The 25,038-nt window shown below is 36.4% G+C and overlaps 1 pseudogene; it reads left to right on the top strand.

The window, feature by feature from the left end:
• The first annotated feature begins 16,502 nt into the window (after positions 1–16,502).
• Positions 16,503–23,317, top strand: LOC147401581 (uncharacterized; annotated as a pseudogene).
• The last annotated feature ends 1,721 nt before the right edge of the window (positions 23,318–25,038 follow it).

Here is a 25,038-nt window from a genome sequence, read left to right as displayed (position 1 = left end):
TCCATTTCCTTTTCGTTCTCTTGGTCTCCCACAAAAATCAGCAAGTGGGTTTGTTTATAACCACTTGGAGCCTCATCCAAATTGTAGGAGAGTCGTTGTTTGTCATTAGAAAGGGAAAGAACACTTCCATCGAGGGTTTTGCAACCAAACCGATTCGTTTGGCATTCAAGTTCCACCAAATTCGATGTTCCGGACCGTCACTCCTCCATTTCCAAGCTAGCTTATCATGTCCAACAACCACAAGAGTAAGGGACTCTTGATTCTTATTAATAACCGTAGATTTCGAAAAATTGCATTTAGGGATGTTTCAAAACTTTTGTATGTTTTAAATTTATAGAATGTCGTTTAATTTACTTCAAATTCATACTAGAAATAGTTATGTTTGATGTCTTTTATCGTAGTTTAAATATTTAATTCATTGGTGGGTTATTAGAATTGAAAATGAGTGAAAAACTCGAAGAAATGATGAAAGAAATGGAAAAAAATCGAAGCTTTCAGCATTCTAACGGAGCCACCGTGCACTATTTACGATGCTACCGTTAAAATCAAAAAGTACTCGAATTTCTTTTCTGATATTGTTTTTAGATTCCTCATGCGTTTAACATGCCAAAAAGACTGTTTATTGCCCCCGTAACTCCTTCAAACGAAGCGGAAAAAAAATAAACAAAGTTTCGTCACGACGGGAATGTTTTAAGTATTTGCATGATATCTTTTGCATTACTTTGAATTAGGTTACAAAATTACATGATTTTTCTCATGTTGTCAAGGGCCTTCATTTACAAAAAGTCATTTTCAATTTTGACAACTTTGAAAAATCGAGTTTCCCACACTTAGCCAAATTTTCATTGATTTTATCAGTTTTGGTAGTTTGCCTTCGCATACTTATTGGGACCCCATTTTAACAAAAATTGGATAGTTTTCGATCGAATGATAAAAGTGATTTTGCAAACTTGAAAAAGAAATACTTTGTTTGAAAAGTCGAGAAGTAAAAATACGATAGAATGGGAAAGGGATAAATCGGTAAAATGTTAGAATCATACCGAGGGGTGATGTCTGCATTTTACGATGTATGTTGTATGTAGGTTGGTGAAATGATATCTAGGTTATTAATGAAAGGGTTGCATGTTTATTTAAATTTATGTTGGCGTAGAGGCTCCGAGTACTATTTTTTATTTTAGGCTAGGTGGCCACAGTTGCATGGTAGGAACTGGATATCCATTCTCAATCCTGATCTGTTAATTTCTCTTTTATTTTAAATGAAAAATAATATATATATGTAGCTATTTTGTGAGCTGCTCAAGGGTCTGTGAATGCTTGAAGGATAGTGCGACACATCATCTAGAGGGATGTACTATCCTGGGATGTATGGTAGGGACCACCAAGCTCATATGTAGTATGGGACGCGTATGAAAGTGGAGTCACAACTGAAATCCGGGTCTATTCCTTTCTTATTTTTACTAGTGAACGTGTATTGTAAAGGGACCGTAAACAAGTGGAGTGTTATTTTGGGAATCACATGCATGCTTGATAGGCATAGATGAAGATGATTAGCTAGTGATTACTAACAATCTAGTAGTAGTTGAACGTTCTGCCACATAAAAGGGACCCAGCTTACAGTCACGTCAAACGGCCCGCTTGAGCTAGATAAATGGTCCCGCAAGCGTGGTAAACAACGACCAGCTATAAAATCAGGAACTACGATGTTATTGAGGAATATCATGTCCCTACTGGGAGCGATTCAGTCATGAATCCCAACTCTTTAATTTCAATACTCCACCAATTGTACTATGTATCTGTTGTTATATTTGGAAGTATAAACTGAAAATCATGTCTACTATTTCAATGTTGTCAACTCTATTTGCATAAGATGAAAAATGTATAATGAGTACCAATGATTGATGTGATGTAAACTTTTAAACTGTTTAACTGCTCATCCCAGGCTATATGTACCAGTTAATCATATTTTTCTTATAAAATTTTGCATATGTTAAACTATTCATAATGTTTACTCGACCATGTTTAGGGAAGGTTATTAGTAGGAATTGGTTGTGGGCTTAATGGGTAACCATTGTTACTCACCCTTTTCTTCCTATTTTTTTAGTTTCAGCACTTGCAGTTACCGAGACAAGCGCAGAGTTGTTAAGTGATGAGTATTTAATCGGTTAGATCGACGATCAGAGTCTATTGCTTAGTGAGCAATAGGGCTACACCCCTTAGTGATGTCAGTTTCGTCCAAGATGTATGTAGATTTTGGAGTGAGTGTTAGGTTTGTATTAGAGTAAGAGTACTTTGGAAATCTTGTATATTGTTAAACTTCCACACTCTGATTTGTTTACATATTGGATATACTTAGTCTTCCGCTATTATCTCGTGTTTGTATTTTTATGGTGTTCAGGATTTGTTATATTTTAGATTATTAGGTTTTTGAGTTCCGTGGAACACTAACATAAACAGAGAGAGCCATGCCTAAATTTTGAGGTGTCACCTAGTACCTTGGGATTTGTGTTAGTGTTTGGTGGGGCGTCACAGATTGTATCAGAGCATAGCTTTAGATCCGTATGGGATACAGATCTGTTATGTTTTAAAGAATAGGTTGATTACACAGACATTAGAGATAATCATAGAGCGTCACTAGGAATTCTATATCCGAGCTAATCAGTAGTTCTGTATTGGGAATGCGAGCTCTTCCGTGTCTAGAAGTCCATAGAACCTAGTAAGCCTAAGATAAGATTTTAGGTTCATTCTATAGTGATGAAAGTGGTGTTCATTACTAGATTCCTTATTATAATAGTAGTTAATGTTTTCCCTAAGAATGATGTTGGCTTAGTTCGGAGAAGTGTCTTACTTCTGATAAGTAGAAAATTTCTGAACTTGCAGTCTAGGAAAAAAGGCAAGGAAACAGAGTTACAACTGGACCCAGGACAAGGAGTCAAACTGGTGGGGAAGGCCTACCTGGGTCGAGTCAACTCACCAAGATAGAATAATTGATAAAAATAGTCTCGGGGTTATCCTAGAGTCAGACACGCATGTAAAGGAGACAATTGGAGATGTTTGAGGATCAAATGATCATGGTAGGTCAATTAACAAAAAGACTAGAGAGGATAAAAGAAAATCTTGACCACCATCTTAAGGATAAATCCCAAAAGGACCCTAGAATAGATATTCCAGCACAGGGAGGACTATGAGAAGAAATAAGGATAGTACAATCATCGTCTTCAAGCTTATTCTAAGAAGGGCAGTTAGGATCCAACAAGAGGCAATCAATAACGAAACTAGCAGGGTCACGGGAAAAATGACTATACATAAGAAGCGAGACTATAGAATTATCCAGTCAAGAAATGAGGGAGTTTTGTAGGAAAAAACAACATATAATACTAAATCGATCGAAAGAAAAAGTGGTAGCGTGTTATGAATGTGGTAAGTTGGGATACACAGGGGTGCAATGCTCAAGTCCACGTCGACCGATTAAAGATGTGTGGCTCAGAAAGATGTTAGATGGGCCAATTCAATGAACAATAAGGTCACCGTATTTTAACAAGGTCGATGACATGCTTATAACATCACAAGCGGACCGAACTAGTGGTCGAATACGGGAAGGGATGGAATTACAGATGTGCCAAGGACACGACCAGTCAACCCTCGACCTCTTTTCCTTCCAGATCAGACCCAGCCAAGAGGCCGATGCATTCGACACCAATCGCACTGGGATCAGTTTACCCACAGTATAGAGCTACTCCACTACCGAGTTGTGGGGTTCCCTAATCATTGAATCACAAAGCGACTGGAACTCCAGAGCCAAGAGAACCAACGAGGCAGGTCCAGAGATCACAGGCTCCAACTTTCCAACTGCACGCTCCATAGAAATCTATGAAGACAAAAGTGTTGACATGTTATGTGTGTGGTCAGGTGGGATATATCAGGAGAGAGTGTCATCTATCACAGTCACAAATAAGGGTTGTGATCCAAGAGAAAGCACCTGTCTTCGAAGAAATTTTGGAAGGTACAATTTCTAATTGTAATGTTAGAAATCCAATTTCTATTTAATATTGATTCCTTTAGATTAAATACTTTTTCTAAGATTTTACACCCTTACTAGTCTTAGAAATTATCGAGACAGGCCGAGTGAAAGAAATATCTACGCCACTAGAAGATTATGATTGTCAAAAAGTTGTTGAGTACTTTGGGACAAAAAATGTTGATGAGATAGGCATAGTAGAGTAGGGTAGGAAAGGAGTATCATGCGTAGAAATGTGTGTTGTGGGGATAAATGTAATTATAACATGAAAATAATATAGTTGAGATTGTGTGAGTAAAACCTAAAAGTATGTGTGGGTAAGTGATGTTTTTGAGAGATTAAGTAGGAACCTACATAATAGAACTGTTCATTCAAAAACTAAAAATTTGTATGTGGCATAAATAAACGAGTAGTTGGAGGTAAACTTAATGTGTGATAGATGCGTTTCATTTGGAAGTGTGTTGGATTTGACGATAATATAAGTTTAAAAAAACAAAAGATAATTGCTGAAGAGATTGAATTCCAGTAGGTAAGAGTTAGATAGAGAAGGTAGTTTTGAGAACAAGGCGGGTATAATAAGGGGTGGATCGTAACGTTTATTTTGTTAATTAATGAGTATGTTTTAGGTGTTAGGAGAGTTGAAGAGTGTGTGAAGATGAGTACTATTTGTAAAACTAGTAATGTGACTATGTGCGTGCAACAATTGATATTATATATGATCGAAGTGGAAGAATCGATGAAAATTTGAAAAAGGTAGCATACGATTTCGAAAGGGCATGTAGTATGCAAAAGAAGAGAGACTTAGTGGAGTATAAGTTAGGACGTGGGTCAATGTAAGATGCGAAAAAGAATGTTTTTGTGACAAAGTTGCATTGATGGTGACTTAATGGAATTGTGAGGAAATAGATGAAGAAGGTAAGATAGCAATATTGCTTGTGAATTGAAAATCATGAGAGATAGTTGTGAGATTCGTAAAGGCTAATTATTGTAATAACAATATTGGATGATAAGTGAAATTATGTATGATTTAGGCAAAATAAAATTACATGAATAATGATTAATTGATATTGCAATAATATTTAAACAGTAACTGGTCGATACTGTGAATTTGGGAGTAGAGAAAGAAAGCGTGTGACTTGCAGCTTATGGGACCGTTTGAAGTAGATGATCAGATCTTGAGCAGGTTCACTGCGTATTCCACATGTCTATGTTGAAGAAGTATTTGCCAGACCCTTCACATGCGGTCTGTTAGTGAAATAAGTTATTTGATGTAGGATTTACCCTCTTAATTAAGGTTATAAATCATAAAGATCCTGACAAAGGCCTCGAGGAGATATCACGGTAAGTAGAACATGAAATATTAAGTCGAATGTAGATATGTTGTTGTATCAAGAACAAAAGTTTTGATGCGAATTACAAAGTTAGTATTGGTAAATACTTGCATTATAGTAGTGGTGTGTTTGTAGGGGGACAGCGTATTGAGCAGTAATTTTCAATTTAAGTACAAGTACACATAATAGATGACGTAGTTGGCGGGGAAAACAAAGATAAATAATAGAAAAGATGTGAAAGGATTATTGATAGAGGTTGGTGAGAAATTGGTATAATGTGAATTGATTGTTACCTTATGATTATACAAATGATGGATTAATTGGAGTATGAGCTTGAATTGGAGTGATTTATTGATGGATATATTGGGTTGTTGAAAAATAGGTGACCCAAGGTCTAGGAATTGAAAATGAGATTAGCTTAGAACCAAGGGTAGACGATAATTGAAGATAAATATCATTTGTTATACATGTCGTATTAGTGGAATGACAATAACGTTGATAAGGTATAATTTCAATTTCGAGGACGAAATTTTTATTAAGGGGGTGGGGGGAGAATGTAATACCCAGATTTTTAAGTCGTATCTCGAAGAAGCCAAATGGTAATATTTGAGGAAAATGCTAAAAAAAAAAAATAATGGTGATATTTTGAGAAAATGCCGAAAAAGGAAATTAGAATAAAACACTCGGATATGGTTCCGATCATTTCTAATGAAAACTAACTCTGCCATTAGGTTCAAAATGATTGAAATATGTACTTTAGCCTGTAAGCAAATTTGAATTCGAGTTCGGAGGAAAAAGTTATAAAATCTTCGAATTTCGCGTTAAGTGAGACCCAAAATAGTAAAATTTTGTTAGAACGAGAATCGAGAAAATTTGACTTCACCGTTAGGTCCGGAACGAAAAGTTATTCAAAATGGAATACTCACATGTCATTTTTTGAGTTCGAATGGTTAGGATTTCGTCAAAAAATAGAAATAAGTAGAAATGTCATAAATGCCTCAGCCCTCTTATAAAAGAAAGCTTACTTTATTTTATTTCATTTCACTTCTTTACTCTTTTCTAAAGAACTCCAAATCAGCCATTCTTCCAAACCTAGGATTTCAACCCTTCCCATAAAGATCTATCGCAAGCAAGTCCGAGTTGAATGTCGACGAAGAAGGCAAAGTCGTCGGCGTTATCGAGCTCCACGTGCTCACCCCATTTAACCTCTATTTCCTTTTCGTTCTCTTGGTCTCCAACAAAAATCAGCAAGTGGGTTTGTTTATAACCACTTGGAGCCTCATCCAAATCGTAGGAGAGTCGTTGTTTGTCATTAGAAAGGGGAAGAACACTTCCATCGAGGGTTTTGCAACAAAATCGATTCGTTTGGCATTCAAGTTCCACCAAATTCGATGTTCCGGACCGCCACTCCTTCATTTTCAAGCTAGTTTATTGTGTCCAACAACCACAAGACTAAGAGACTCTCGATTCTTATTAATAACCGTAGATTTCGAAAAATTACATTTAGGGATGTTTCGAAACATTTGTATGTTTTAACTTTATAGAATGTCGTTTAATTTACTTCAAATTCATGCTAGAAAAAGTTATGTTTGATGTATTTTATTGTAGTTTAAATATTTAATTCATGGGTGGGTTATTAGAATCGAAAACAAATGAAAAACCCGTAGAAATGATGAAAGAAATGGAAAAAAATCTAAGCTTTCAACGCTCTGACGGTGCTACCATGCACTATTCACGGTGCTCCCGTGAAAACTAAAAAGTGCCTAAAAATTTTTTCTGATATTTTTTTTAGATTCCTCATGCTTTTATCATATCAAAACAACTACTTATACCCCGTAACTCCTTCAAACGAAGCGAAAAAAAAATAAACAAATTTTCATCACGATAGGATTGTTTTAAGTATTTGCGTGATATCTTTTGCATTACTTTGAATTAGATTACAAAACTACATGGCACTTCTTATGTTGTTAAGGGTCTTCATTTACAAAAACCCGTTTTCAATTTCGACAATTTTGAAAATCGAGTTTCCGACACTTAGCCAAATTTTCATCGATTTTCTCAATTTTGGTAGTTTGCCTTTGCATACTTATTGGGATCCCGTCTTAACAAAAATTGGATAGTTTTCGATCGAATGATAAAAGTGATTTTGCAAGAGTGAAAAAGAAATACTTTGTTTGAAAAGTCGAAAAGTAAAAATACGGTTGAATGGGAAATGGATGAATCGGTAAAATGTCAGAATCATACCGAGGGGTGATGTATGCATTTTACGGTGTATGTTGTATGTAGGTTGGTGAAAGGATATCCAGGTTATTAATGAAAGGGTTGTATATTTATTTAAATTTATGTTGGCGCAGAGGCTCCGAGTACTATTGTTTATTTTAGGCCGGGTGGCCACAGTTGCATGGTAGGAACTGAATATCCATTCTCAACCCTGTTCTGTTAATTTCTCTTTTGTTTTAAATGAAAAATAATATATATATATATATATATATATATAATATATATATATATATATATATATATATATATATATATATATAATATATATATATATGTAGTTATTTTGTGAGCTGTTAAAGGGTATGTGAATGCCTGAAGGGATAATGCGTCAAATCATCTAGAGGGATGTACGGTAGGGACCACCAAGCTCATACGTGGTATGGGACGCGTATGAGAGTGGAGTCACAACTAGAATTCGGGTCTATTCGTTTTTTATCTTTACCAGTGAACGTATATTGTAAAGGTGGTCATATACGAGTGGAGTATTATTTTGGAAATCACATGCACGCCTGATAGGCATAGACGAAGATGATTAGTCAGTGATCACTAACAATGTAGTAGTAGTCGAACGTTCTGACACATCGAAAAGAGACCCATTATTTACGGATAAATGGTCCCGCAAGCGTAGTAAATAGTGACCAGCCACAAAATCAGGAACTACGATGTCATTGAGGAATATCATGTCCCGACTAGGAGCGATCTAGTCGTGAATCCTAACTCTTTAATTCCAATACTCCACCAATTGTATTATGTATCTGTTATTATATTTGGAAGTATAAACTGAAAAGCATGTCTACTATTTCAATGTTGTCAACTATATTTGCATAAGATGAAAAATATATAATAAGTACCGATGATTGATGTGATGTAAACTTTTAAATTGTTTAGTTGCTTATCCCTTGCTATATGTACTAGTTAATCGTATTTTCTCTTGTAAAACTTTGCATATGTTTAACTGTTCAGCATGTTTACTCGACCATGTTTAGGGGAGGTTATTAGTAGGAATTGGTTGGGGACTTACTGGGTAACCATCATTACTCACCCTTTCCTTCCTATTTTTTTTAGTTTCAGCACTTGCAATTATCGAGACAGGCGCAGAGTCGTTAAGTAAGGAATATTTGATCGATCAGATCGACGATCAGAGTCTATTTCTTGGTGAGTACTTGGGCTACACCCCTAAGTGATGTCAGTTTCATCCAAGATGTATGTAGATTTTGGAGTAAGGGTTAGGTTTGTATTAGAGTAAGAGTACATTGGAAATCTTGTATATTATTAAACTTCCGCACTATGATTTGTTTACGTATTAGATATACTTAGTCTTCCGCTGTTATCTCGTGTTTGCATTTTTCTGGTGTTCAGGATTTGTTATATTTTGGATTATCAGGTTTTTGAGTTCCGTGCAACAATTGATATTATATATGATCTAAGTAGAATAATCGATGAAAATTTGGAAAAGGTAGCATACGATTTCGAAAGGGCATGTACTATGCAAAAGAAGAGAGACTTAGTGGAGTATAAGTTAGGACGTGGGTCAATGTAAGATGTGAAAAAGAATATTTTTTTGACAAAGTTGCATTGATGGTGACTTAATGGAATTGTGAGGAAATAGATGAAGAAGGTAAGATAGCAATATTACTTGTGAATTGAAAATCATGAGAGATTGTTGTGAGATTCGTAAAGGCTAATTATTGTAATAACAATATTGGATTATAAGTAAAATTACGTATGATTTAGGCAAAATAAAATTACATGAATAATGATTAATTGATATTACAATAATATTTAAACAGTAACCAGTTGATACTGTAAATTTGAGAGTAGAGAAAGAAAGCGTGTGACTTGCAACTTATGAGATCGTTTGAAGTAGATGATCAGATCTTGAGCAGGTTCATTGCATATTCCACGTGTCTATGTTGAAGAAGTATTTGCCAGACCCTTTACATGATGTCTGTTTGCGAAATAAGTTATTTGATGTAGGATTTACCTTTTTGATTAAGGTTATAAATCATAAAGAACCTAACAAAGGCCTCGAGGAGATATCATGGTAAGTAGAACATGAAATATTGAGTCGAATGTAGATATATTGTTGTATTAAGAACAAAGGTTTTGATGCAAATTACAAAGTTAGTGTTGGTAAATACTTACATTATAGTAGTGGTATGTTTGTAGGGAGACTACGTATTGAGGAGTAATTTTCATTGTAAGTACAAGTACACATAATAGATGACGTAGTTGGCAGGGAAAACAAAGATAAATGATAGAAAAGATGTGAAAGGATTATTGATAGAGGTTGGTGAGGAATTGGTATAATGTGAATTGATTGTTACCTTATGATTATACAAATGATGGATTAATTGGAGTATGAGCTTGAATTGGAGTGATTAATTGATGGATATATTGGGTTGATGGAAAATAGTCAAAATCCTAAAATCAAGTCAACCAGGTAAGACTTAAGTCAAAACCCTAAATTCTAGTCAATCAAGTGAGACTTAAGTCAAAACCCTAATCAATCTAATAAGACCAAAGTCAAACCCTAACCCTAATAGATTTCTAAATAAACTCTAAAACTATCTAATAGAATTCTAATTAAATTTTAAAATTATCTAAGAGAGACATAATTAAATTCTAAAACTATCTGAAAGAAACATAATTAAACTCTAAAACTATCTAAAAGAAACATAATCTAACTCTAACTCTATCTAAAAAGTACTTTAAAAAATCTATAAATAGGGGTCTCTACAACCTATTTTGGTATCAAAGAGAAAATCCTAAGAAAAGTAGGTCAAGAAGCCTCCCCAACCTTCCCAAAATCCTAATTTTGAAGCTCTAACTCCTTACCTAACATCTATATCCCAACTTTAGCTCAAAAAATACATAAAAACTCTAAAACACTTTGAAATCCATAAAAAAATTAGAAAACTCACAGATCTAAGAAGAAGATACCTCAACTTGGAGATCAGAAATTAGATTCGGTAACAGGCGAACAACAAGGAAATACATACGAGGATACTCTCTGCCAATGCTGAGGGAATCATTGTAATCCGCGAGGTAATTTTATTTTTATTATTTATTATTATTTATTATTTTTTTGGTCTGTTGTGCAATGTAATCGTTATTGGGAATTAGTAGAGACCGACGTTTGCCAGGTGGGGTTGGTCCCTAACACCTCCCAATTCTATTACGTGATCCCTAGACCCGTATTTTCTTTCGTAGATTAGTGTTATTTGCCTTTTAGAGTTAATATTCGGTTCCTAGACCGTAATAACTAGGTGGCGACTCCTAAATCTCAAAAATTAAAAGCGGATCCGCGGATCGATGGCACTTTCAGTGGCGACTCCACTAGGGATTATTGAGGATCAAACTTGAAAAGCCCTAAGTATGGGAACATTGCCAAATCGACCTAATTTTTTTTATTTATTTATTTTTATATTTTATTTTTTATTTTTGTGGCTTGATTGTGGATTGTTTATTTGGATTTTGGGTATTATATTTTTGTTTTTTATCCAATTAAGGGTCAATTTTTGATGACCCTAAATAATGAAAGATTCAAATTCACATATAAATTGAGGATGAAATCATGGTGATTGGGATGAGAGTCATGGATTTTACCTTTTTAAAAAAAAAAAAAAATTTGGATGAAATTTTTTTAGCATGTTACTATGCATGGGTGGCGAGTTGTGAAAATAAATTATTTGTGAGTGATGCATTAAGAAACAAAAAAAAGTGCCTTTTTAATGTTGTTCGTGATGAGGAGAGAATTCCAAGAAAAAAAAAAAATAAAATCACAAAAAAAAAAAAAAAAAAATCGCGTGGTGTGCTGTTAGCAGAAATCCATTTTTGCTGATTTATATCTTCTTCTCCACAAAGAAAAGAACGTAAATCAGCAAACAGAGAAAGACGTTTCTCTCTCTCTCTCTCTCCCTCCCTCCTCTCTTCGTTCTCTTTCAAAGATTTAACAACCTCCTTCTTCAACGCTATTACCTTTTCGACTTCACCTTCAAACTCACCATTACAGCCATGTGATCCCAGACCATCACTTGCTTCATCTTTTCATACATCGCATCCTCCCCATCGTCTTCTTTCATCTTACTCATACGTTATTCATCTTCCCAACCAAACCTCCATTAATGTCTAAATCGAATCCATGCACACCCACTTTGATAACCACCAGAATAACCTTCTTTAATCGAACCAAATCACCATCTTCCATTCTATCCAAATCGAACCTCTACAGACCGAACTTCCACCACAATTCTCTTTTTTCTTGATCTCTGTCTCTCTCTCAACCTATGCACTTGCTGTTGTTGCAAGAGTTTCCAAGCTAATTTCAAACAAAAGGAAATAAATCAGAAGGGCTTTGGATTCTCTAATAAGCGGCAACAATGGTAGTAGGGAAGAAAGACGAAAAAAAGGAGTTAGTTGATGTTGTTGGCAGCAAACATAAAAAAAAGAAAAGATTTTTTTTCGTTGTGGGTATTATGCATGGGTGTTGTGTGTGCTGGCAGCCATATAATAAAAGAAAAATATATAAGTGTTGAATGTTTTGTGGGTGCTGCCAGCAACTTAAAAGAAAAAAAAATGATTGTGTGTGTGGCAAGAACATATAGAAAAAAAAACAAAAAGTGTGAGTTGTGTGTGTGAGTTCTATGTGGTGGCAGTAATATAAAAAAACATGAGTTGTGGGTGTTGGCAGCAAACAGAAAAAATATACAAAGAAGGAAGGATATCCTCACTAAGTTAATAAGATTTCAAATCTTGCTAAAGGTCTTTGACCCCTCCACGTGGCAGCAACACATTTTTTTTTTAAAGAAAGGAGATTTACTTGGTAGATTCATTGTTGCATTTTTTTTAAAATAAAAATAAAAAATCAATTTGTTCTAAAAAAAAAAAAATCACTCCCTATCTCCACAACTAGCATTCTGTCCTCGATTCAATATTCATAAAGATCTCGATTTGTTTAGGGTCGCCCAAAATGACTTTTGATTGGACCATTAAAAAAAAATTCTTTTTATTTTTATATATATATATATATATATATATAAAGTTTGGATTGGATTTCAAAATTAACTATTGGGGTGAATTTTCTTAGGTGAGTCAACTCAGTTGAACTCATCTTACATCATGTGTGGTGCTCATTGTGTGCTACTTGTGTTAATATATTCTCTCTTTTCTTGGTGTGATTTTATCATAATACCCAATTTTGATTGTAATGAGTCGAGTTGATTCATTTAAATTTATTAGTTTTATGTAATTTCTTGCTTGTTCTTATACATTCCCTTGACATGTTACGTTGATATTCTATGTGATATTTTTTTCCATGTTATATGAGGTTGAATGTTGTAAGACGAGTTAACTCAATGAGCCCACTTTGAATAGGTTATGTGCTAATTGAGATGATCATACCCCTTGGATATTTTGATTGATTGAACGTTAAGTCTCATATGTTGATTGCTTGATTTTAATTAATTAATTGGTTTTGATCGATTGGTTGATTTTAATTTCTTCTGATTTGCATGTTGTAGATACGTGGTTTCGCGATTACGATGACCACATCTACTAAGATTTGGAGTCGCCGCCACCATTCATTTTGAATGTGGGTGTGAATAGTCACCCGATGTACATTTTTCGAAAAAATGATATTTTGACATTTAGTGACTCATGATGGATAGGAACTAATCAAACCTAGAGATCGGGGTAAGCGATCCGATTAGAGAAAAGGGAAGGTGTTAGGCACTCTTTTCTCCCCGCCAAGTGACGGTAACCTCAACTCAACTCGGTCATTTTGATTAAAAATACCAAAATAAAAATAAAGTACCACTTGTTGATAATGTGTACCCTAAGTTGGGATTTATTTTTGGCATAATTATAGGATCATCTCATTGAAGGAGATGATTCTTATAGATCCTTAGCCTTGGGAATAACATATTTTTAAAAGTGTTGGCGATGATTATGGATCTATTCTCATGAGTTGAGAAGGACCAAAAAATTGATTGCCTCAAAACGATTTGATGGGTTAAATCGATTTTGTTTTATTTTTTATTTTTTATGAAGGTGGTTACAATCCTTATACTTTCGACCAAATCGAAGTTCGATCTACTGGAGATAAGGGAGGGGAAACATTACATCTTAGGGGCTATCTAAAATAAAACTTAAAGAGAAGAGAGGGTAGAGAGAGAGAGGGGGGGTATTTTGTTGCACCCACCTTGAAGCTTCAAGGTTTTCTTTTCTTTTCTTTCCTTCCTTCTTCTTCTTTTTCTATGTCTTCTTGAGTTGAGTCCTTAATGAGTTATGCGAATATTACTCTTTTGAGATTAGTGTGAGAGAGTAGTGAAGTAATGAGTAGTGTTGAAAGTAGAGAGTGAAGTGATTTTTAATGAGACTTGGTAAGAGATTTTTTTTAGTGAGAGTTGAGAACCATTTTTGGGAAGATGAGGGGGTATTTATAGATGTTGAGGGGTTATTTTAGGGATATAATGGGGTAAAGTGGGGGAGAGTGAAGAATGACATATGTTTTAAAGGTGGGGGGTATGAAATTAGGAGTTGGGAGAGGGGTAAATATGTAATGAAGGTAAATAGGTTGTGTTTTGATCCAAATGATTTGGATCTTACCCAAACCATTTGGGTGGAGTGTTTGGTGAGGTGAGATGATAGGTGTTTAAGAGGGTGGTTGATTGATTGAGTGGTGTTTGGTTTAAGAGAATGGAAGGTGTAAGAGGGTGGTTGGGAAGGTGAGGGAGATGGTAACATGTGGCAAGATGTGTAGAGGTTAAGGATTTAGATTTAATTAACGGGAGAGATTGAGTATTTGATTTGAGAGGATGGGTGTAGATTTAGGTTATAGAGATGGGTTTATATGAAATGATGATGGTATATTAGGGAGAGATATGATGAGAGTAGGTTAGGGGGAGGTGTGGGTTGGAGGTGTTTGATTTGAGAGAATAGGGGTTATGGAATTATGAGGGTAGGTTAGGGGGGTATAGGTTGATGGTATTTGATTTGAGAAAATGGAGGTTTATAGGGAGTAATGAGGGTAGGTTAGGGGAGGGTGTGGTTTGATGGGATTCTTTTTAGAGAAAAGGTAATGGGTTGATGTGTGGGTAGATGAGGTTTAAAGAAAATTAATGGGGGTAGGTAGTTTGATGAGGGAGGTGAGATGGGGTGATAACATGTGTCATATTTGATTATCAAGATGGTGATTGGTTGATGTGGGTAGTGGTTTGTGGGTTCGGATTATGGGTTGGATGTGAATTGGATATGGATAAGGGTTTGTGAGCTTTTTAATGTATTGGGCTTGGGTTATAGAATGGTTTTGGGTTATTGGATTGGGTAGGGTTTGTTTTAGATTGGATTTTTGAGGGTTGGTATGTCTTAGGTTTTAGGTGGTGTGGGATTGGATTTAAGTTAGGCGATAAGGTGAGAAATGTAATTTGTGAGTGTTGAGGGTTTATGGGCCTTAGGCAGGTTTAGAATTACTTCGGATTCGGAGCTAAGCGGTGAGGGGTAAGGAAAGTTGAGATGGTCCCAAGTCTCATTTTAAATTTTTTTTATTTTTAGGAATTTTTGGAATTATTAGATTGATCGAAACACCACGTGTTGGCAAATCGGGCTTTTTAGGCCTGTTGGAGAATTTTATTAAAAATCGGGTATTTCTGGGATACAAGGACGGAGCGGTAGAGTTGAAAAATTGTAAGGTAGGTCAAATCCCTTTGATGGGCCTACTAGACCATTAGGAGGTCTCAGGACTCTCGATTCGATCAAAATGTCATATTTCGATTGATTTGGGCCTTTGAGGCCCGTTGGCAATTTTATATTAAAAAAATCTGCATTTTTGGGCCCTTTAGAGTAGGGGCCCGTTCAAATTGAGTTGTCTACAGCTGCCTTTCTTTGTAGGAATTGTGTGTAAAGAACTACAAAGAATAGACTAAACTCCTATTTGTACGGGCCAGAAAAATTATGTAAAAACACGATCTTGAATTACCGATTGTATTGAAGATTTTTTGTAGAAGATGGCTACTCAAGCATGAGGTATGACAGAGTTTTACCCTATTAATTCCTTGATCTCAATGGCGCGGAGCTCGTGTGAGATCTTGGATTTGATGAAAATTTTGATGAGTTTAGAAATTTAGACATTTCTTTAGTCGCGTTTTAACAAATTGAAGTTGAGTACTACTTAAAAGGATTTTTGATATTTTTTGATATTTTTTTATTTTTTTTTTATTTTATTTTTTTAGTTTTTTTTAGTTTTTTTTTATTTTTTATTTTTTGTTTTTGTTGTTGGAATCGATTCAACCAAGATCTGAAGCCAGGAGGGCTACATAGTCTGAGTCGTCCTCATTTAAAACCACATTCACTGCAACAATATCAATAGGAGCATAAGGTGCGAACTAGCCTATTGCATCAGTGCTACTCTCTTGCAATATCAATATACTCTTTCGCCCTTCTTGATTCATTTTGGAGGTTATTGAACTCTAGCTTCTGATTAAGTACCTTAAAGAAGGAGGCTGATTTATTGTTTCTTCTTGCTGGGCTTTGTTTAGAAAAAAGAAAAAGGGGGATTTGTTAGTTGCTGTTTGTAGGTACAGAAAATCGATAATTTGGAGTTGCTAAGTTCCAACGGCCATAACTTTTGATCCGGGTATCGAAACGACTATTAATGCATATCAAATCGAAGCTCTTTTCGAAATCTACAAGTTGGACAGGCATAGCCTTGTTCCACACCGTTTCGACTTCTAATTCCATCGTTTTCATCACTTTTTGGGACTTACAAGATTGTTGTATTCTTTTGTTGTTTTCGTTTATTTTTAACTTACAGGGTTTCAACCATGAGTAAGGAAGGAGGAGAACCACATGAGACCGACCTAAAATTATTCATCAAGGCCGTTCATGACCAATTTAAATTGTTGAGTTCAAGGTTGGACCATATGGAATCCTCTAATGAATCTAAACGATATCGAAGACATGAGTTCGACGGAGAAGAAGATATTCATTCCGAAGCGGAGAGAGTACATTATCGACGGGATAAGAAAGTAGATTTCAAAGAAGATAACAATTTGGGTAGCATAAAGATGAAGATTCCGACCTTTCACGGAAAGAATGATCCTGAATTATATTTGGAGTGGGAAAGAAAAGTTGAGCACGTTTTTTATTGTCATAATTATTCCGAGGATAAAAAAATAAAGCTAGCCGCCGTGGAATTTACAAACTATGCTAGTATATGGTGGGATCAATTGGTGATCAATAGGCGCAGAAATGGTGAGAGACCTATTTGATCATGGGATGAGATGAAGTCAGTGATGCGTAAAAGATTTATTCCTAGCCATTACTATCGAGATTTGTATATCAAATTGCAAGGGTTGGTTCAAGGTTCCATGAGTGTAGAAGATTATTATAAAGAAATGGAGATTGCCATGATTAGAGCAAGCATAGAGGAAGATAGAGAAGCAACCATGGCTAGATTCATTGCCGGATTGAACAAAGAGATTGCTGATGTGGTTGAGTTGCACCATTATGTGGAGATGGAAGAGTTACTACACAAAGCCATTAAAGTGGAAAAGCAAATCAAGTCTAGAAGGTTCAGATCTGGATCATCTTCTAATAATCCGTGGAGACCAAATTGGAAGGACAACCAAATTCCTTTCAAACCAAAAGAAGACGCAAAGTCGAAGCCTCCGGTTTCTATTCCTAAAGATAGACCTGAAACAAAGCCTTTTATTAAGTCACGTCAGATTAAGTGTTTTAGGTGCCAAGGGTTTGGACACATTGCTTCTGAATGCCCAAACAAAAGGGTTATGGTTGTATTGGCAAACGGGGACATTGAAAGTGCTAGTTCAAGTGACAACGAGATGCCACCATTAGAGGATTGTTCTGATGTTGAAATAGAGGAGCCTATGCATAGTGATTTACTTGTCACCAAGAGAGCTTTGAGTATACAGCCTAAGGATGAAGGAGATGAGGAGCAACGCGAGCATATTTTTCACACAAGATGCCACGTCAAGGATAAAGTATGTACATTAATTATTGATAGTGGGAGTTGTACCAATGTTGCTAGTACCTTGTTAGTAGAGAAGTTGAATTTGAAATGGCAGAAACATCCTAAACCGTATAAGCTACAATGGTTGAATGATTGTGGAGAAGTGAAGGTAAACAAGCAAGTTCGGGTTCCTTTCTCAATAGGCAAGTATGTGGATGAGGTTATTTGTGATGTGGCACCAATGCATGCTGGTCATATATTGCTCGGTCGACCGTGACAATTTGATAGGAAAGTGTCGCATGATGGGTATAAAAACCATTATTCTTTTGTAATGAATAATCGAAAAATTGAATTGGCCCCTCTCAAACCTTTGCAAGCTTATGAAGACCAGGTTAGGATAGTAAGTGAGTACAAAAAGAGAGAGAAACAAAAGTGTGAGCAAAAAGGAGAGTGAGCAACATGGAGAAAAGAATAAAGTACTGAGTGTACTTGCTGACAAACATGATGTTAAAAGTGTAATGATAGCAAGACCACAAGTTCTAGTTCTTATGTACAAAGATGTTTATTTTTCCACTGACGATCTTAACTTATCTTTGCCTAGTGCTGTTGTGTCTTTATTGCAGGATTTTGAGGATCTTTTTCCCGAGGAGATTCCACATGATTTACCTCCTTTAAGAGGAATTGAGCACCAAATAGACTTCATACCTGGTTCTGCTATACCAAATAGACCTGCTTATAGAGCTAATCTTGAGGAAACAAAGAAGATACAGAGGCAAGTGGATGAATTGTTGCAGAAGGGATTTGTAAGGGAAAGTCTCAGCCCATGCTCGGTTCCTGTTCTCTTAGTACCAAAGAAAGATGGAACATGACGCATGTGTGTGGATTGTCGAGCTATTAATAAGATAACGGTAAAATATAGGCATCCTATCCCTAGGTTAGATGATATGTTTGATGAATTGCATGGCTCTCATTTGTTTTCTAAAATTGATCTAAAGAATGGGTATTATCAGATTCGCATGAAAGAGGGAGATGAATGGAAAACTGCATTTAAAACTAGATGTGGGTTGTATGAATGGTTAGTAATGCCCTTCGGTTTAACTAACGCACCTAGTACATTCATGAGATTAATGAACCATGTCTTGCGTGCTTTCATGGGAAAATTTGTGGTAGTTTACTTTGATGATATTTTAGTCTATAGCAAAAATGTTGATGACCATGTGAAGCATTTGCATGCTGTATTTAGTGTGTTAAGAGAACACCAATTATATGTTAATCTTAATAAATGCACATTTTGTATGGAATCTATTGTGTTTCTTGGATTTGTTGTTAGTTCGCAGGGAATTAGTATTGATGAAAAAAAGGTAAGGGCAATAAAGGATTGGCCTAAACCTAAGAATGCGAACGAGGTAAGAAGTTTCCATGGTTTAGCAAGTTTTTATCGAAGGTGTAGACACCTCAATTTGAACGGGCCCTCACTCGAAGGGGCCCAAAAACAATAATGTTTCGATAAATTCGACCCACGGGCCTCAATGGTCCGAATCATCGAAAAATGATATTGTCACCGAAACCCAAGCCCTAACACCTCTCAATGGGTTAGTAGGCTCACCAAAAGGGTTCGGCACACTCCCATCTATCCCGCTCCATGCGAAATACCGATTTCCCAACAAAAGGGGGCCAACGGGCCACTAAGGCCCAAAACATCAAAAGTGGAAACTACGGTTAAATCAACACCCCTAAGACCACCCCGTGGTCTCGAGGACCCAGAAAAAAAGGGTCGTGGCCCATCCTACAGCTGTTCAACATCATCGCCCCGCGCTTACACTTACGCGAAAATCGATAAATTCCCCAATGGGCCCAAAAGCCCGATTCGCCAACACGTGGCATTTGTGATTAAATCAATGATTTCAAACAAAAAAAATTCAAAATAATAAAATGTGAGACTTGGGATGCCTACCCCTTCATCCAACCTCACCGTTCCATCTCCAAATCCGATATCCAATCCAAAACAAGCCACAACCCTTCTAAACCCAAGCCCAACACATTAAAAACCCATAACCACTATCCATACCCAATCACTATCCGACCCATACCCATCAACCATTACCCACATCAACCAATCAACCCCTCAACATCAAAAGATGACACTTGTCATCACCATCCTTCACCTCCCTCATCCAATCACCCACTCCCATCATCATGCTCTAAACAACTCATCTAACCCATCTCACCTCTCTCCAAAATCACCTCAACCCATACCCTACCCTAACCTAACCTATCCCCATCCTCTAACATCAACAACCAACCACACCTTCACCCATACCCTAACCCATCACCATTATCTAACATCACCAACCACCCACATCATCACCCATACCTCTACCCATCATCTTCCTTAAAACACTCCAATAAAATCAACTCAACCCATACTTCCTTCATCATCAATCAACTAACCCATTTCTCTCTCTCTAATCAAACAACCCCCATCAACCAATCAACCAATCTCATCACCTCACCCCCTCATCATGATTGCCACATGGCATCATCTCCTTTCTCCTCCCAAAAACCAACTTAACAACCTCTTACACAACCCATTCTCCTAAATCTACACACCTCACCTCATCAATCAACCTAACACTCATTCTCTAAACCACCCCCTTACACCTCCACTCCACCACCAACCATCACTCATGTCAACCCACCAAACACTCTACCCAAATGGATTTGGGTAGGATCCAACCCATTTGGATCTACACCTCACCCATTCTCACTCATTACATATTTACCCTCCATTTCACCTCAAATTTCACACCTTTCACTCCTCAATCCTATGTCATTACCCCTTCTCTCACATTTTAACCCCATTATACCCCCAAACCCCCTCCAAACACCTATAAATACCTCTCCTCTCATCCCAAAAAGGGTTACACCAAGTCTCACTAGAAAAAATACTTCCTCTACTTATCTCTACCACTCTCTCATACCATTTTCTAAAAAAATAATCACACTCTCATACTTCACTAAGGACTTAAGAAGGATAGAAGAAGAAGAAGAAATGAAGAAAGAAGGGTGAACTTGAAGCTTCAAGGTGGGTTTGAAGCACACCCCCCTCTCTCTCTCTAACCTTCTACTACTCCCTCTTCTAACACTCCCTTCTTCTATTTTGTTTTACCCCTTTTGATGATCGGGCCCTAAGGTTAAGGTTCACAAGGGTCATTTCCATTAATGAAATGACCCTATGATCAAGCCAAAATCAAATCCCTACTTAGGGAATAAATGCCCCCACGTGGCACATTTCCACTTTCTTTACAAAAAATTAAAATGACCGAGTTTTTTTGAGGTTACCGTCATTCGATGGGGAGAAAGGGGTGCCTAACACCTTCCCCTTTTTCCAATTGAGCCACTACCCAAATCTCAGGTTTGACCATCCTTTTATCCATCGTGAGTCACTAAAGATGCCGAAATGTCATTTCTTGAAATATGCCTCACGGGTGACCATTCACACCCACTTCCAACTTGAATGGTGGCGACTCTAATATTTAGTAGTTGTGGTCGTCATAATGACGAAAACCACGTAGCTACAGAAGGTTTGTTAAGGATTTTAGTTCTATTGCTGCACCTTTGAATGAACTTGTTAAAAAGAATGTTGTTTTTAATTGGGTTAATGTGCATGATCAGGCTTTCCAAACTTTGAAAGATAAGTTAACTAATGCACCTTTGTTGTGTTTGCCTAACTTTGATAAAACTTTTGAAATAGAGTGTGATGCATCCGGGATTGGAGTAGGAGATGTTTTGATGCAGGATTCTAAGCCAATAGCTTATTTTAGTAAAAAGCTAAGTGGGGCAGCATTGAGTTATCCTACTCATGACAAAGAGCTTTATGCACTAGTGAGAACTCTTCGAACATGGCAACATTATTTATGGCCAAGGAAATTTATTATTCATTCTGATCATAAGAGCTTGAAATTCTTGAAGACCCAAGGTAAGCTTAATAAAAGACATGCTAAATGGTTGGAGTTTATAGAAATATTTCCTTATGTAATTAAATATAAACGTGGGAAGGAAAATGTTGTGGCCGATGCATTATCAAGAAGGTACGTATTACTTACTTCATTGCAAACTAAATTACTTGGTTTTGAATTAATTAAAGATTTGTATGCCAATGATTCTGATTTCAGCCAAGTATGGAATGCATGTGCTAAGTGTGCGTCTGGTGACTTTTATAGGCATAAAGGATTTCTTTTCAAGAAAGATAAATTGTGTGTGCCAAATTGTTCTATTCGTGAATTACTTGTAAGGGAAAGTCATGGGGGAGGTTTAATGGGTCACTTTGGTGTCCTAAAAACTTTAGATATCTTACGTGAGCATTTTTATTGACCCCATATAAAGCATGATGTTCAATCTGTTCGTGACAAGTGCATTACATGTAGGCAAGCAAAGTCGAAAATTCGACCGCATGGCTTGTATACCCCTTTGCATGTACCTAATCAGCATTGGATTGATATTTCAATGGATTTTGTTTTAGGATTGCCAAGGACTCAAAATGTTAAAGATAGTATATTTGTTGTTGTTGATAGGTTTAGTAAGATGGCCCATTTTATTGCATGTACTATAACCAATGACGCAACACATATTGCTGATTTGTTCTTCAAGGAGGTAGTTCGATTACATGGGCTACCTAAATCAATTGTTAGTGACAGAGATGTTAAGTTCCTTAGTTATTTTTGGCGTACTTTATGGAGTAAATTAGGACCTAAACTTCTATTTTCTACTGTTGCACATCCTCAAACGGATGGTCAAACTGAAGTAGTTAATAGGACACTCACTACCTTGTTGCGTGCTATCATTCAAAAAAATTTAAAACAATGGGAAAAGTGTTTACCACATATTGAGTTCGCATATAATAGGACTATTCATTCAACTACTTCATTTTCTCCATTTGAGATTGTTTATGGTTTTAATCCTTTAACGCCTGTGGATATTTTACCTTTGCCTACTAATGAACATGCTAATCTTGATGGTAAGAAAAAGGTAGATTTTGTGAAAGATTTACATGCCAAAGTTCGAGCTAACATTGACAAGAAGAATGAGCAATATGCTAAGCAAGCCAATAAGGGTCGCTTGAAAGTTATTCTCCACCCTGGAGATTGGGTTTGGGTGCACTTGCGTAAGGAGCGGTTTCCTACCCAAAGGAAATCAAAATTACAGCCTCGAGGAGATGGTCCATTTCAAGTCTTGGAACGGATCAATGATAATGCCTACAAAGTTGATTTGCCAAGTGATTATGGTAATGTTAGTGCAACTTTTAATGTTCCTGATTTATCCTTGTTTAATGTAGGTGATTCGAGGACGAATCTTTTCGAAGAGGGGGAGAATAATGGAGATTGAGTTGCTGTTTCCAAGTCTTCTCAAGAACCATTGCAAGGAATTGGTGGTCCGATGACTAGGGCAAGGACAAAGAGGATGGAAGAGGCATTGCAAGGCTTGATTGTGGAAGTCCAATACAAAGAGGCCATTCTAGAAGATTCTAAGGCTAATTTCGGAGACATCAAAGTTTCATCAAGGATGGTCAACTATCTTTTTATGCAAGAGATCAATTTGGAAGATCAATTTGAATGCCAGGGTTAATTGGGAATTGTTATGTTCTAATTGTCCTTAGTTTTGAATTCTTTATTTCCTAAGGACTAATTAGATTTTCTTTATTTTTTCCAAGGACTAATTAGAATTAATCTTGATCTAATTTATCTATAAAAGGGCACCTCATTTTGTAATTGAGACACAATTGATAATTTACATCTTATGAGATTTTGAAGTTTATTCAAAGAAACTTTAGTTTTGTTTCATGCTTTCTTTATGGGTTCTTTTTGAGTTTTCATTCGAGTTCTTGAAGAAAAGACATGACTCTTCGACTTATCAAGGAAGTGATCAATCCTTGTGGTGTCATTAGATTGAGGTTTCAAGGACTTAGTTTCCTTGGGGTTTTAGTCCGATCAACATTTTAATTTATTTTAAAACAATCTAGAACGTTCGAAGCCTAGAAGAGATCATCAAGAGAAGGTCTTAATCCAAGAAGGTTCACATCAAATTCTCTTCAGGAATGTTTGCATGTATTCATCTTCACTTAGAATCTCATAAGTATGATCAAGGCTATGCACCCACTACGGTTCCCCTAGTTGGGCTATTCTTATAAACTCTTCCATTGCTACAACTGCAAGTTTGATGATCAATGGTTTATCTGTCTTAATAGGCCCGGAGAGTGATCTCAGGAAGGGCTTGCTCGGGGTGCTTCGATGCCTTTGCGTCTTATCTTGTGAGTCGTGATGCTTCGGACGCCATGGTGGTAATGATAGTATCCTACTTTTTTTTTTACATTAGCAAAAATGTAATGTGAAGCTTTTGAAAAGAAAACAAGTTTTTTACTTACCTGGCCTCAGGTGTATCTAATGCTTTGAAAACTTGAAGTTTGAATAAGTCCTACATTTTTCATCATCGATCAAAATAGTAGTTTTTCTTTTTAAAATTTTATGAAATATCTTTATCAAATGAGTACGATAAATTCAGAGTTTGTAAAATCTTTGGTTGTGACAATCTTGGTATTTTTACAAACCATAGAGGACATAAACGTCAATTGCTCTTTTGGTTCCTTTAGAGTCATTACGAGTGCCCTGGTATTGAAAGATTATTATCTATTTGGGTCTCGGGATTTTGGAAGGATTTCGCCGTTCACAGTTTATACTCTTGCGGGCCAGGAGTTTTATTTATTTATTTATTTATTTATTTTTTTTATTTACCCTTATTGCCCCTGGTGCCAATTACGATTTTCACCAGACCTGGTTTCCACATTTTTGAGCATCAATGTCCTTTTTGGGATTTTCACCGTGTCGGTGGCTTTGATCTTGCTATGGTCTGTTTCTTTTACTCATAGCGCCCTTTCAGGTTTTTACTATGCCTTTTCAGACCATGCTTGTATTTTTTTGAATTTTTTCATTACAATTTTGCTCGGAGTCTCTGTGTCTTGTGGTTTGGTGACTTAAGTTGAGCTGCGAGATCAGCGACTCTACTCTTGTAGTGGCACTCTTTCTTGAGTAATCGATCTAGATTCCCCCCTCGAGTTTGCTGATGACTATTCGTGGTTCGACAACTCAAGTTGAGCCGCAAGATCGGCTACTCTTCACTTCGAGTACTTTTTTTTTTTGAATATCCGGCCTGGATTTCCCTCTCGAGTCTTCCAATGACTAATAAGACTTTGAGGTTTGGACCAAGTCGCAAGATCATTGGTACTGCCATTGTCATTATGTTGCCCTAGAACATTCCCTGATCAAAAAGGACTTTTGGTGAGACGAAACATTGGCTTGGACTAATGGTAGTGGAAGGATACAAAAAGGTTGAGGTCTGGGTATTAGTGTATATAAAGTGGGATAGACATGGGGTTCATCTATTTTGTT

The sequence above is a fragment of the Akebia trifoliata genome, chromosome 5, assembly GCF_017979445.1.
Source record: "Akebia trifoliata isolate Shusen 1 chromosome 5, ASM1797944v1, whole genome shotgun sequence".
Taxonomy (NCBI): domain Eukaryota; kingdom Viridiplantae; phylum Streptophyta; class Magnoliopsida; order Ranunculales; family Lardizabalaceae; genus Akebia; species Akebia trifoliata.
Note: the sequence above shows the minus strand (reverse complement) of the source record. Positions and strands in the feature narration are given on the sequence as shown.